This window comes from Stegodyphus dumicola, chromosome 11 (genome assembly GCF_044657685.1).
Source record: "Stegodyphus dumicola isolate Sdum_Otavi_A_Nest chromosome 11, ASM4465768v1".
Classification (NCBI taxonomy): domain Eukaryota; kingdom Metazoa; phylum Arthropoda; class Arachnida; order Araneae; family Eresidae; genus Stegodyphus; species Stegodyphus dumicola.
In genome coordinates this window covers 90,475,139-90,488,924 of record NC_140778.1, presented here as the reverse complement: position 1 = coordinate 90,488,924, position 13,786 = coordinate 90,475,139, and positions in this window count along the sequence as shown.

Sequence of the window (13,786 nt, the reverse complement as noted above, 5' to 3'; positions counted from 1 at the left end):
AATATTTATATCCTCATTTATATCACTCAAAACAGAATTGGAAAACTCATTCAAATCATATTTAATCAAAACATTTTACGAAGCTATGGGAAAAAGGAATTTTGGAGTTTGTTTGATTTTTAACGGTGAATTCAATCATTAAAACATTTTTACCGTGTTTCCTCATTCATAAAACATTAGCAAAATAATTTACTAAATAATTCTTAGATGTAATAGTATTCATGTTTATCTTTTGTTATATGACTAAAAATAAATAAAAAAGCGGCTGGTATTCAATTATTTATTTAATTAAAAATACTTGGCTACTGGTACTCAAGACATAGTCTTTTTATATTATCAGTTTTCTATTAGGCCTTGAAATTATGTTAACGACCTAATAGAATTCGGAAAATCCTATGATTGCATAAAACTGCGGGAGGTGCTAATAATGACAAATTTTAAATGAAAATAGAAATTTATTTAAATAAATTTATTTAAATTCTATTTGTGAGTGTCTGCTTTATGCATTTAATGTATCAAATGCAGAAAAGTGAGAAAAATCCATCCAACACAGAGAAATAATTATTTCTAGTCTGTGGTAAGATTGTATCAAATTCATTTAAACTTCCGTTTAAATTCGAAATGCGATCTCTCAAATCAACGAAGGAATACATTTTTGGCTTTAAATTCTACATTAGTAGCAACTGTATAATAGCTAAACTTACCAAAATATTTGTAGAAAACCGCCAAAATTCTAGAAATTGCTATAAAATCCCGAAAAATATTAGGAAGATTATGCTTGCCAATTCCACGCTGAAAAGACGAAGATGAGCTCGACAGTAAACGAACAACTTGTGGAAAAAATTCAACGCTAAAATATAAATGCATATGCGAAATTTTCCAAAAATTTCTGATAAATATTGTACTCTCATCGTAAATATGTATGGACTTATAATGTGATGAAAACTGAGTCGGTAAAAGAATGGATTAAAATTTAATTTCCCAAAATAAATTGGCCTACTAAAACTAAATAAAATAGATAAGTAAATAGTAAAAAAATTGTGTAACAAAATAAATAATGATCTTTCTTAAAATATTGCCCAATAAAACATGTCGAATAATTGAAAGTTTACAAGCTTGGAAGCTAAAATTCTAAAAAAGATTTCGGAAAATTCGGCCGTCACATGTTAAAAGAAACAAGTCTACAGGCTACTAGTACAAAGAAAGAGGAGGGAGACGAAACTAAACGCAACAACTACTTCTCGCCATTCAATAGCGGGGAGGCAATTTTATGGCTTATCCATCACACTAAGGGGAAGCAAACATACTGCCTTAGGCTGGGACATCTTAGAGAGATTTCAGAAAACGAAAGCGATTTTTTGGAGGGGTTTGTTGTCTGACAACGCGACCGTTTTCAAAGCATTTCGTTCCGAGAAGCGGGCTCGTTGATGGGTTAAAATACGTCAAAGTATTGAAAGGAAATAATAACACACTTCTAGTCTAATGAAATACAAAAGAGCAGGAAACCAATGTTCACATACCTTCACAGAAGCTCTTTCCAGGAGAGAGAAGCGTGCATCCACGTTGAATCCACAGCACAGACTGATCAAGTTGAAACGCGAGTTGTTTAAATAGATAGCGAGAGTTCCGTCTAAAAACAATTTGGATCGGTCTAGTTTTGATTTTCGAGTCGAGGGGGAAGAACTCTCAGAGCTCTAGAAAAAATTTCTGAGTATCAAATATGAAATAACAAATCTTTAAATATTTTAAAGCGAAATATCAAAGTATCGAAAAGAAATAATAACATATTTTTTATAAAAACGGCTATTGAGTGAAACATTTATAGCCTATGTGTAAATAAAAAAAAAGTTTTGTTAATTTTTATTATGTTTTTAGACATAATAAAAATTAACTTTACCTCCCTTATTTTGGTTCGAATCAGGTCTCAATATGTTTCAACATGCTCCTAAAGCAGATTTCCAAGAAAGAGATGACTCATTGTTTTTCTAGGAATTCTATTTTTAGAAAGAGTGAGACATCATCCTATACAAAAAGGGTATGTAGTTAATTTTTATGATGTCTTCGCTCAGAAATTTTTTCCAGAGCTCTGAGAGTTCTCCCCTTCGACTCGAAAATCAAGACATAACATACAAAATTGTTTCTAGAAGGAATTCACACTTATCTATTTAAACCACTCGCGTTTCGACTTCCAATCAGTATGTGCTGGGGATTCGACCTGGATACGCACTGCTCTTTCCTGGAAAGATCCATTATGAAGGTATGCGAACATTTTTCTCAGCTGTTAGAATTTTTTTTCCCAGCCGACTCGATCGACGAGACATCCCTCTATTTTTAAGAATGGACTCTCTGTTATCTATGGAAGTCTTTCCCGTTTCTCTTCCGTGCAGTTCGTGCTGTGGACTCACCTGGATGTCTATTTTCTGGCCCCCTTCTGGAAATTCCCATAGCTCTTTTGGATTCTGGTAGTTTTTTTTTGCGTAGCTTTTGAAAGCAAATCAGAAAAATCTTTTTGTTGACAGCCTTCCGAGTTTTGCTGTAGCTATTCCAGGGTGATCTGAGAAAACTAGAACAAGATCTGTCAACACGATTTTTCTCAAGTGTTCAAAGAGAGGGGGTCGTATGGTAACAACATTAGGAACTAAAAACATTTTTATTACAGTTTCACTCTATAAACAAAAAATCTGACAATATTTCACTCGGAAATGTTTAGAAGCATACTTTAAACAACGACTTGAGAAATGAAAATGGGACATGCCTTACATGAAAATTATTTCTATCCAGACGAAAGCGGGAATAGATTTCCAAAAAGCATTTTCAACCTAAAGCAATGTCAGCTCTCGGGACTGACTCAGAATTTTCTTCTCAGCTCTGAGAAATTTTTCCCAGCCGACTCGATCGACGAGGCATCACCCTATTTTTTTTAAGAATATACTTTCCATTATTGAATGAAGCATTCTGCGTTTAGCTGCAGTTCAGTCCCTGCTGTGGACCCACCGAGACGCGTAATGGCAGACCGCACATTGAGTTGAACAATGTTAAGCAAATTTCGCTTACTGCGCATGCTTGATGGTGTACCTTTGGCGCGGGGAGAAATATTGGCGACTAAGCAACCCTACGCTAGCTTATTCGTGATCACCATGGCTGTCGAGTGTGTTCGAAGGATGTTTACAACTGTAAAATGTTGTGCAACTTAGCTTATTAGTTAATATTTTAACGTCCATACCGATTTTCTAATATATCTTTCATTGTAATTTGTCAATAACAGTGCATTTAATATTTGTTAACATATGTTCGTAATACTAATTTGTTATTTAAATGTAATTTGTTTACTTGTTATAATTCAGTAATTGTAAACTGGTGTATCTCGCTTAGTTTGTTAGCGTATATTTGCGATTTTATTTTCTCATTTCACAGAATTTAATAACTAGCATTAAGGAATTGTAAAATTTCTTCAGTGTTATTTGTAAGCACTTGTTATATTCCTCAGTGTTTGTTTATGTATGTAGGAATGGAACGTATGGTAAATCCTGAATTGTTTTTATTGCTTAAAAGTATAATGAATAAATTTTCAACTAATATATCCTAAATTTCAGTCTTTTTCTGAACGAAAATTTGTACAGTTCCAAAGGAATGTGCAGAATTTCATAGGTATAATATTTTACATTTTGAATACAAACACTGCTTCACATTACTTCGCAATAATTTCAGCTTTCTAGTTGTTTGAGCAGTACAGCAAAAAATAGTATTTTAACACAGTAATTAATTTACATTTACATTATACTCTACGAAGATTTAAACGCCAGATTTGTTTACAATCAGATGGCGGTACATCTACCATATACCGTATTTATCTTCTTTTCAAATCGGCCAACATAATAATTACGCCAAATTGTTTTCTGGGCATGCGCAGTATGCGACATTCGTTTAACACTGTTCAACTCAATTTGCGGTCTGCCATTACGCCACCGGGACACATGTTTCCCTGATCTGGAAAGAATTGGTATCAAGAGAGATTCCTCCTACAATTTTCTCGTTTCAATTCATATATATGACAGTTTGTTTGCCCTATTTCTTTCAATCTCTATCGTGGAGGTTAGCGACTGAGCCATCATCAGTCGCCAGTATTGTTTTTTATTCAACTGTCATGGTCTGTTTATCCTGATGGATCTAGCTAGACCTCTTACAGCAAAGCTAAGAATTGTTTTGCTTGTTTTTTCTCAAAGTTCGATTTAGTTATACCACGTGGTTTGAAAAAAAAAAAAAAAGAAAAGAAAAAAGAAAATAGAACTCAACCTTCCTCGAGTGTTAAAAAAATAGGTTGATTTTAAATTAAAACCTCCAACTTGGATCATGGTTTCCTCATAACAGACCATTTTGAAATTGGGAAGATCGTTTCACATTAACGGAAAGAAAAAAATTTCTCTAGCTCGTCTCTCATACCTCTCTAAATCTCAAAAGTGTTGTCTGTCGTGGAAACGGAAATAGATCTCACGATCTGCCCTCCCCCCTCTCACCTCAACGGTCAGCGTAAAAGGAGGGACCTGTAGAACGGAAAGGATTTGAGTCCAGACCGTTTCGCTTGAGACTTATTTCAGGGAGTTCAAAAAAAAAAACTATAAGAGATTTTTTTTCTCTGAGCTCAGAAAATAAAAACCAATCTAAAAATATGCCTCTGGGATCCTTTAGAAATAGGTAATCAATAGAAGCATCTTGCTTTAGATTCTCGTTGCTGATCTGTGAAGGGCTTTAAAAGGACAGTTTTGAAATCGCAGCGTAAAGAGGGGGGCCAGCCGAACAGAAATCCTTTTGTCCCATTTCAGCGACCACGATACGTTGGAAAAGATATCCAAAAGAGAGCGAACTAAACATCATACATATGTTTTTAAACTAATCATGCTTTTAAGGGGGGCCCGGGGAAATCCTTTCAACTCTCTCTACATACAGTTATTTTCTACACTCCTATTTAAGAAGGGAGAATCAGATCTAAAGAGTATAGTGAAACATATAAATCATGCCCGGTATGACAATAACATTAGGAACAAAAAATTGTTTTTATAAATCTATTACATCTTACAATGCTCTACTAGACAATGTTTAAAATAATAGTTTGAGTAAAAATATTTGTAAAAGACTTACCTTTCATGAAGACCATGTCTATCCAGACGAAAACAGGAATCAATTTCGGAAAAGCATTCTCATCTTAAAACTCTCAGGATGCAAATGATATTTCCTTTTTTGTTTTTCAATTTCAATAAACGACATCCTTAAACAATTCCATTGGAATCTCTTTCTTTGTCAAAGTGCTTCGAAATACGAAAAGAAACATCCAACTCATCAAAGGTTCAGAAGTTGTCAACAATTCCTAAAAGAATTTCCTCTTAAAAAAACATCGTGGGTCCAGATTGAGTAGAGAGGTGTCGTCTCTTCAACAGCCAGCACGGATCTGCATTCAAACGCGGAATGCTTTTATAAATAAGTGAGCAATTGACATCCAACTCATCTAAGGTTCAGAAGTTGTAAACAATTCCTAAAAAGAATTTCCTCTGAAGAGCATCCTGGGTCCAGATTGAGTAGAGACGTGTCGCCTCTTCAATAGCCAGCACGGATCTGCATTGAAACGCGGAATGCTTTTATAAATAAGTGAGCAATTGACATCCAACACATCTAACGTTCAGAAGTTGCAAACAATTCCTAAAAGAATTTCCTCTGAAGAGCATCCTGGATCCAGATTGAGTAAAGAGAGAGAGAGAAAGATGTGTTGCCTCTTCAACAGCCAGCACGGATCTGCACTGAAACGAGGAATGTTTTTATAGATAAGCGAGGAATTGAAAGTGAAAGTAAAAGCCAAATCGTCTTGGCTTTCGGCTGAGAAAGAATTCTCAAAGCTCAGAAAAAAATTCTGAGTCGCTGAGTTGTTAGAAAAAGAAAAAAAATTGTTAATTTTTATGATGTCTTTAGACATCAATTAACAACATACCCGTTTTGTTTAGGATGATGTCTCACCCTTTCTAAAAATAGATCATGACTCATCCTTTCTAAAAACAGAATTCCAAGAAAAACAATCAGCTATGGTCTATTATTAGAAAAGTGAGTCATCATTCCCAGACAAAAGGGAGAAGATCGTTAATTTTTATTATGTGTAAAGACATAATAAAAAATAAGAAAAAGTTTTTTCTTATTTTATTCCAAAGGGCCATCGTCCCCGAAGGACTATTACTTTCGTTCGGGCGTTTTGCGTTTTGTCGTTTGGGGCGTTTTGCGGGAAACCGTAAAGTGTTGAATCACTTTTCAAAATAAAGCAAAACGACCGAAAGAAAGTAATAGTCCTTCGGGGACGAAAGACCTTTGGACGTAATCTAAAATCTGAATCCTTTCAGATTTTTTTTTTTTTTTTTACAATTCAGCGACTCAGAATTTTCTTCTGAGCTCTGAGAATTCTTTCCCACTCGACAGCCAAGACGATTTGTTTTTTTTTTAATTTCACTTTCACTTCCTCGCTTATCTATAAAAACATTCCACGTTTCTGTTCAGAACACTGCTGGCTCTCGAAGATGCAACATGCTTTCTCTCTCTAGCTCTACCTCATCTGCACACAGGATATGCATTCTTCTGAAAAGAAATTCTTTGGGAATGTTTTGCCATTTCTGAACTTTACACGAGCTGGCTATTTCTTTTTCATATTTCGAAGCAATTTGTCAAAGACGTGTAAGATGTAATGAACGGGACATTTTGACGAATAAGCTAAACTATTTTTCTAGTCTCACGAAAGCTCATTCAACTCGAATCATTTCGTGCTCTTGAACCTCGATAGATGGAAAACCACCCTTTTATTTCTCATCTCAAACCTTGATGGTGGGAGGAGCTATTTTGTTTCCCATCCAATGAAGACTTTCTGAGGAGACTGTTGTGTTCTTTCTCTTTACGCAAGTCAAGATGGGACGCAGCGACCGTCTAATTTTTTCTCTGCACGCGAACCTGGATCGTTTGATCAGTCATTTTCCCCATTTCCCCCAGATAGGTCATGTTGTATTTTTTTTCCTACACCTAGACAAATTTCACGTGATCCACCCTTTTATTTTCCCATCGAACTAAGATGGATGAATGAGACCATTGTGCTCTTTCTCTCTTCGCGAACCGAGACGGGGCGCAGCGACCGTTGTTTTTTTTTTTCTTTGAGCGCAAACCTGGATCACTTGAGCAACCATTTTGTTTCCCAGCTCACTCAGATAGGTCGTGTTGTATTTTTTCCTACATCTAGCCAAATTTGACGTGAGCCATCCTTTTGTTTTTCTCTTCCAACTAAGATGGATGAGTGAGACGATTCTGTTCTTTCTCTCTTCGCGAGCCAAGATGGGGCGTAGCGACCGTTTGTTTTCGTCGTTCGTCTGGGCGCAAACCTGGATCACTTGAGCAGCCATTTTGTTTCCCAGCTCACTCAGATTGGTCGTGTTGTATTTTTTCCGACACCTAGCCGAATTTGAAATGAACCATCCTTTTGCTTTTCCCATCCAACTGAGATAGACTCTTGAGACCCTTTTGTTTTTTCGCTTTTCGCTAACCAAGTCGGGCCGCAGCGACCGTTTACGTTTTCTCTGCGCGCAAACCTGGATCGCTGGAGCAGCCATGTTGTTTCCCAGCTCACCCAGATAGCTCGTGTTTTTTTTTCCGACACTTAGCCAGGATGGACGTCAGCCATCCTTTGGTGTTCTGATCGAACTAAGATTGACACTAGCCACCATTTTGTTTCTCAACGGAAAAGTAAATTTTCTGAATGGGTAACGGTTTTCGAATTCTTTTGTGACCGACTGTACGTCATCGGATGACAACCATAACCTGGTCTACCATAATAAGCTGTTTCTCCCCCTTTTGGCGTTAAGGCTGTTCTCCGAAACTTATCCGGGATGCCTTCGTGGAGGATTTTCTAAGGCAACTGGCTCGTATATACGTAACCACAAAGGAAGCCACAAGCAATGAGCAATTTCAAGTATTGTTTAATGCTAAAAACTGATGAAAAATTAAAATTAATTGATTTAAAGGCACTTATTTATAGAAATTTGATTTAGGGCCCTATTCACGACAAGGAGCGTAAATAACGATCTTCTCTTAACGGACGACCGCTAAATTTCACGGCTCCAGTAACCGTAAGGACTGTTGGTTAAATTGGCATTCGTGACAACGACCGTCGGAGGAATCCTTACGGTAAGCAACCTTCGTTCGAGAGTTGGGAAACTTCGTTAAAATAAGCCAATCATATTACAGCTACTAGAGACACAGGTTGACTCATCAGCCATGTTCAAGCGTGAGCCTCGTATTGGAGCCCCGCTTTAGGGTTTTATATCAGGTTTGGGGTGATATTTTTGGCACTTTAGCGGTGTTCGCTAAAACGTTATTTAACATTCTAGGGTATCCAAACTTCCGATTTTTTGCATTCATATAAAGATGTGTGGCTTTTGTCTCCTTTCTTTTCTCTGCAGTTCAGCTTCTTTCTTTAATATATCTAGCAAGTTCACAGTTTAAACTTCTGAAAAAAATTAATAGCATGTCTGCATATAAAGCATGTTTTTTATTTTAAATATGCTATTTGAAGTTTGCTTACATGGAATCTAACATCTATTATTGTAGCAAACTGGTTAAAAATGTTATTTTGCATGTGTTTCCAGAAAAGGCTTTATGATTTTAAATACTGGTTCAAGACATGCACCTTTAAATTATAATGCTCAGATTGAAGTGCAAAATGCTGTAAAAAATACTTCAGTTCTCTGATGGCAAAAAAATAAATTTTTGTATAGATTTAATAGAGTAAAAATTCCCCATCAAAAACATTTTTTCACCCTTATTTACGTAAAAGAAATTTAAAAATAATACGTACATAAATAAATAAAAATATTACTTTTACGTACGGAATTTGCAGATAATATTTACTAATCAATTATTTGTTATTGATAGCTACTTTTTATAACACATGGAAAAAATACTGATAAATTTGTAAGAATTTACATGCATTAAAAATGATGGGAAAAAAAAACATACATATGCTGTTAATATTACACTTATCTGAATAATTAATGATAATTCCATAACCTATATAAGATTCAATCTATACCACTGCAAGGGCAATGCTTAAATCACAGTTCTTCTTATTAGTTAATTTCCATATGCAAAAACATAAAAATATCATTTAGCTACAGATCTATAGATTATGGCCTCTTGTAACAAGCATATGCATAACACAGATAGTGAAAATATGCAAAAACAGAATTTTTTTCACTTTTTTTCCCCCTTAATGTAGTGCAATTCATTCCATTATATTGAAATCTTATTAAAATACAGCAGTAATTTGATATGTTTTTCTATTATAAATCAACAGCTTTATATAGAATGATTTTACTTTACAGGATCCTTATTTAAATGAATGTATACGGAAATATCAAAATAAATGAAAAAAAAAAGGTCTGAATAAATCTTAGCCAACACTGCGAAGATATTCTTATTTTCAATAAAATGTTTCTAGGTATATCATTTTAGTTTAGTTCTTTTTCTATTAAAGCAGCTAACCTAAAACATATATCTCATTAATTTGTTAAAAATATAGCTTAAGTAAGTTTTATGTGCATGCTGAGTAGGCAGAAAAAAATAGCCTTGATTTAAAACCTGTTTTAAAGCAACAAGTAAATAAAATACACTGGTTCTATTAGCATGTCAAAAAAAAATACTGATATGTACTCTAAAAAAAATCCCAAGTATCACATTTTGATATATTTACACTCTTACAAAAGAAGAAATATCAGATTAGGAATATACTCTTTTATGTATTTGATAACAAAAGAGAGTAAAACGTATGCAACATCACATTGTGAAAAATCCTGCAAGTCATTACAATAATAAGGTAAAAATCAGTTGATCATTCTTTCACAGTAGCACTAAGCTTTCCAATCAAAATTATGAATATCCCAAAACAAATTCACTATCGGTGCCCAAATTTAAGGTCACACAAAAGTAAATTTGATTTAGCTGAACATGAGATCTTCCACGACAAATTTATGAAAAAATTGATTTTCTTTAAAATGTACTTGCAAATTTAACAAAAGCATGCATGAAATTTAACATTAAAATCTAAAGCACTAGTATTTAAGAAAAGTTACATGTATTAAATGAATTAAATCACACTTTTAAGAATGCAGTTTTCTGATAAATTTTAATTTTTATACGAAAATTGGATTAATTTTGCAAAGCTACTTAAAACATATTTCCTGTTCACACATTTAAGTAAATTTAAAGTAAGTATACTTAAAAATGCAACATGAAGATCTACTACTAGATGCATTATAATGGGCTCAAAACAATTTGTCGAATATTTAAATTAATACTTAACGTCTTCAAAATTCCTAAAAAATACATAATATATCTTACTATAAAGAAAAAACAAAATTATTTATAATTTAGATCACACTATCAAGTTTTTAACACTGGCGCCAACTAACAGATTTAGCGACAATATATTAGAATCAAAATAGAATGCTACTTTAAATTATCAGTCGTACAGTAAAATTAAATAAAAATAAAGCACATCACATTTTTAACCTTTGTGATAACTCAGCACAAAGTTTACATAAAATGTAGGATACAATTTTACAAACAGCATAAACTATTTGCGATCCGCGATTCCAGCGCTCTGATACGCCATCTAGTGGCTAAAAGGTAGAACCATTAAAGCTCGGTATTTACGTTTGACAATGCTACCTAGTTTGTGAAGCGTGTTGTGATCGAAAAGTAATTAAACGTTTTATTTTTTATTGTTGTGGGCATATGTATAACTTAAAAAGAAGTACAGACCCCACGTTTTGTTGTGTACACTAGTCTAAATCACGAGCTTGCAAGGAACCTGAGTTATGCTTCTATCGCATTCTTGGTTCGAAAAATATCGAACGAGATAGCAAAACGAAGAGGGTGGATTCGCGTATTTCGAATTGGAAAGAAAGTTGGATATTATATGAACGTGCGTTCTAAGCATTTAAAAAAAACTGATTACATTTTTTCTCGTAAGAAAAGTTTTCTTTCTCGTGTATCATACATATAAATGTGTATGTGTGTTCTTCGAAAGTAAACATGCATATTTGTGTATTGAAGTATAAATCATTATAGCTCATTAATCTCTTAAATATTATTAATACACATACATATACAATTATGCTTTTATGCATATTTTACCTGCAGAAATTTAAATTGTGTTTCAGTTTATGTTAGCAATGATTTAAATGAAAATTTATAGAATGACACATATAAAAGTAAAAGTTAATTATTTTAACGTTAATGATGAACTTTGAATTTCATATTCTAGTAATGTTGAAATTTCTGTGTGTGAGTCATTTCCTGTTAAACTATTTAGAACTGTTTACAGTGGTTCAGGATAGTTAGCATAAAAAATTTCTAGTTCAGAAAATAGTTATGATGATGTAGTATAAGTAATAGTATAAAAAGTATAACAGATATCAAATCTTTTCCACTATAGAATAGCATGCACCAAACAATTTCTTATAAAATGATATACAGTCAAAAGTCGTTAATTCGGACACCCATAATCCGGAATGATCTATAATCCGGACCTCAAAGCTAAAAATTTTCTGCGCATGCACTACGTTGGCACATGCGCACAGGCGTTTTACGCGTGCGCGTAAGACCTTGACTACTGCGCATATGCGTGTGCGCAAGTGCAGAATACGTTTTCGCCTGCGCGTTTAATGTATAACGGACGGTGTAAGCTAAAATTATCTAATTATCTATTTCAGTTAATGTTAATGATTGCGTTGTTCCTTAATCTTCGACTTGGATCCCGCTTATTATTTTTTGCAGACTGTAAGAGCAATTTTATAAAAGTAAACTTGAACTTTAGATTATGTCAAATAGAATTTCCGATGCTGGAACTTCCAAAGGATCTACAAAACGAAAGTATGTTTCGATGTCCAACAAATAAAAAGTGGAATTGCTGCAAAAAATGGATAAAGACATGAAGAATGTGACATAGAGGTTAGTGAAAACGAAAAAATTTCGATTGACAAGTTAGTCGGTATTCTCGGCACAGCAATTAACGGGACTTGAACAACGGAACTTTGTAACTGAACAAGAAATTATGTCTGTTTATAGAATTAAAGAGAAAGTATTATCACATAAAACGAAGCACTTTTAAACAACTTACATTGAAAGAAATGTTGAATAAAGTAAACAAATAAATATTAAGCTTTATTTTTTGTAAATTTTGATACCCTTTAGATCATAATTGTTCTTTATTTCATAAATTACGGTTTCATATTTTTAATTTTAGAATTTCTGCATACCATCTTACGAGATTTAAACTGATGATCTATAATCCGGAAAAATCGATAATCCGGAATCGCCGAAGTCCCGACGAGTCCGGATTAACGACTTTTGACTGTACATACCATTGTTACTCGCTGAGCACAGTTAAACGTTTTTTCTTATCTTTTATAGCAATGTTCGTTTTGAAGTAAGTATTAGTAATAAAAAGTTTTTAAAGTAGCTTAAAAAAATTTTCTCCGTGGTGAAAATTAGCTAATGATGAAAGTATTTTTCCTCACTTGAAGTATCAAACGGGCACATGTATCGTTTTCGAGAAAATCTGTTGTTCTGTAATGTAAAACACCCAAGTATTTGTTCAGTGATAAACATTGATAGGGGAGAGACTTTTAAGTAATTTCATTTCTCAGCCATTATTCAAAATATGATTGCATGTAACTAAATAACTTTGGAGTAAATTAAACAGTGTGCACAGACATGTGTATACAGATATACAGGTTAGCAAATAAAAGCAAGGACTTGGATCAGTTCAGTAATTTATTAGATTGTTTATGTATTCCTGTTTTATTTATAACAAGCTTTAATTTAGTAGAATAAGAACGTGTAGAACATTTAGTAGAATAAGAAAAATACATGAATACACAGCCTTTTAGTTGCAAGAAAAAAGATTTTGCATAGTTATTTAAAGATGCAACCATATTTATTATCTCAAACATTATCTTAGTTGTATTTCTGGGGCAAATATGCATTAATTCTCTTACCTATTATTATGTCCTTATAAAAATTCGATTTTATGGTGTTGCTTATATGTTCGTAACTAGAATTGGTGTCGATTTTATGCAGTGTTGATACCTGTAACTATAAGCCTCATCAGTGCTAAGAAGATTTAGCGATTTTTTTTTCTTTTTTTTTACTGGCACAATCTCAAAATTTTCATTGCCAGTATGTCATTGTTTGCGTACAGCACTTTTACTAAGAAAATTATAGTACATATAAAAAATGCTAAGGATAATAAATCCTTTGTTAACACCAGATATACATATTGATTTGATATTATCTGATAAACATTGTAAATGAATGAATAAATTTGTCATTAAAATAGTTCGGAGGAGTAAAAATACATTAAATCATTTATATCAAGTGTTGCAAATCAATCTTAAGTTATGTTTTAGAATGATATATAAAAATCCGCATGTGTATCGTGTATGCAGTGTCTTCTGGATGCATATTCGTGTAAAATCGATGAACACTGGTAGTTCGGTCCAACTTTCGATCCCGGCAAACGGGCTGACTCCATGTGTGTTTTCTTGATTTTACACATGTGTAACGTTTATGCACTATCTTCTGTATGCATATGTGAATAAAGCGCTAAATCTGGTAGTTCGGTCCATTTTCGAATCCCGGCAAGCAGGCTGACTGCATAGGTGTTTTCGTGATTTTCCGCATGTGTAACATGTTGGCAGTATCTTGTGAA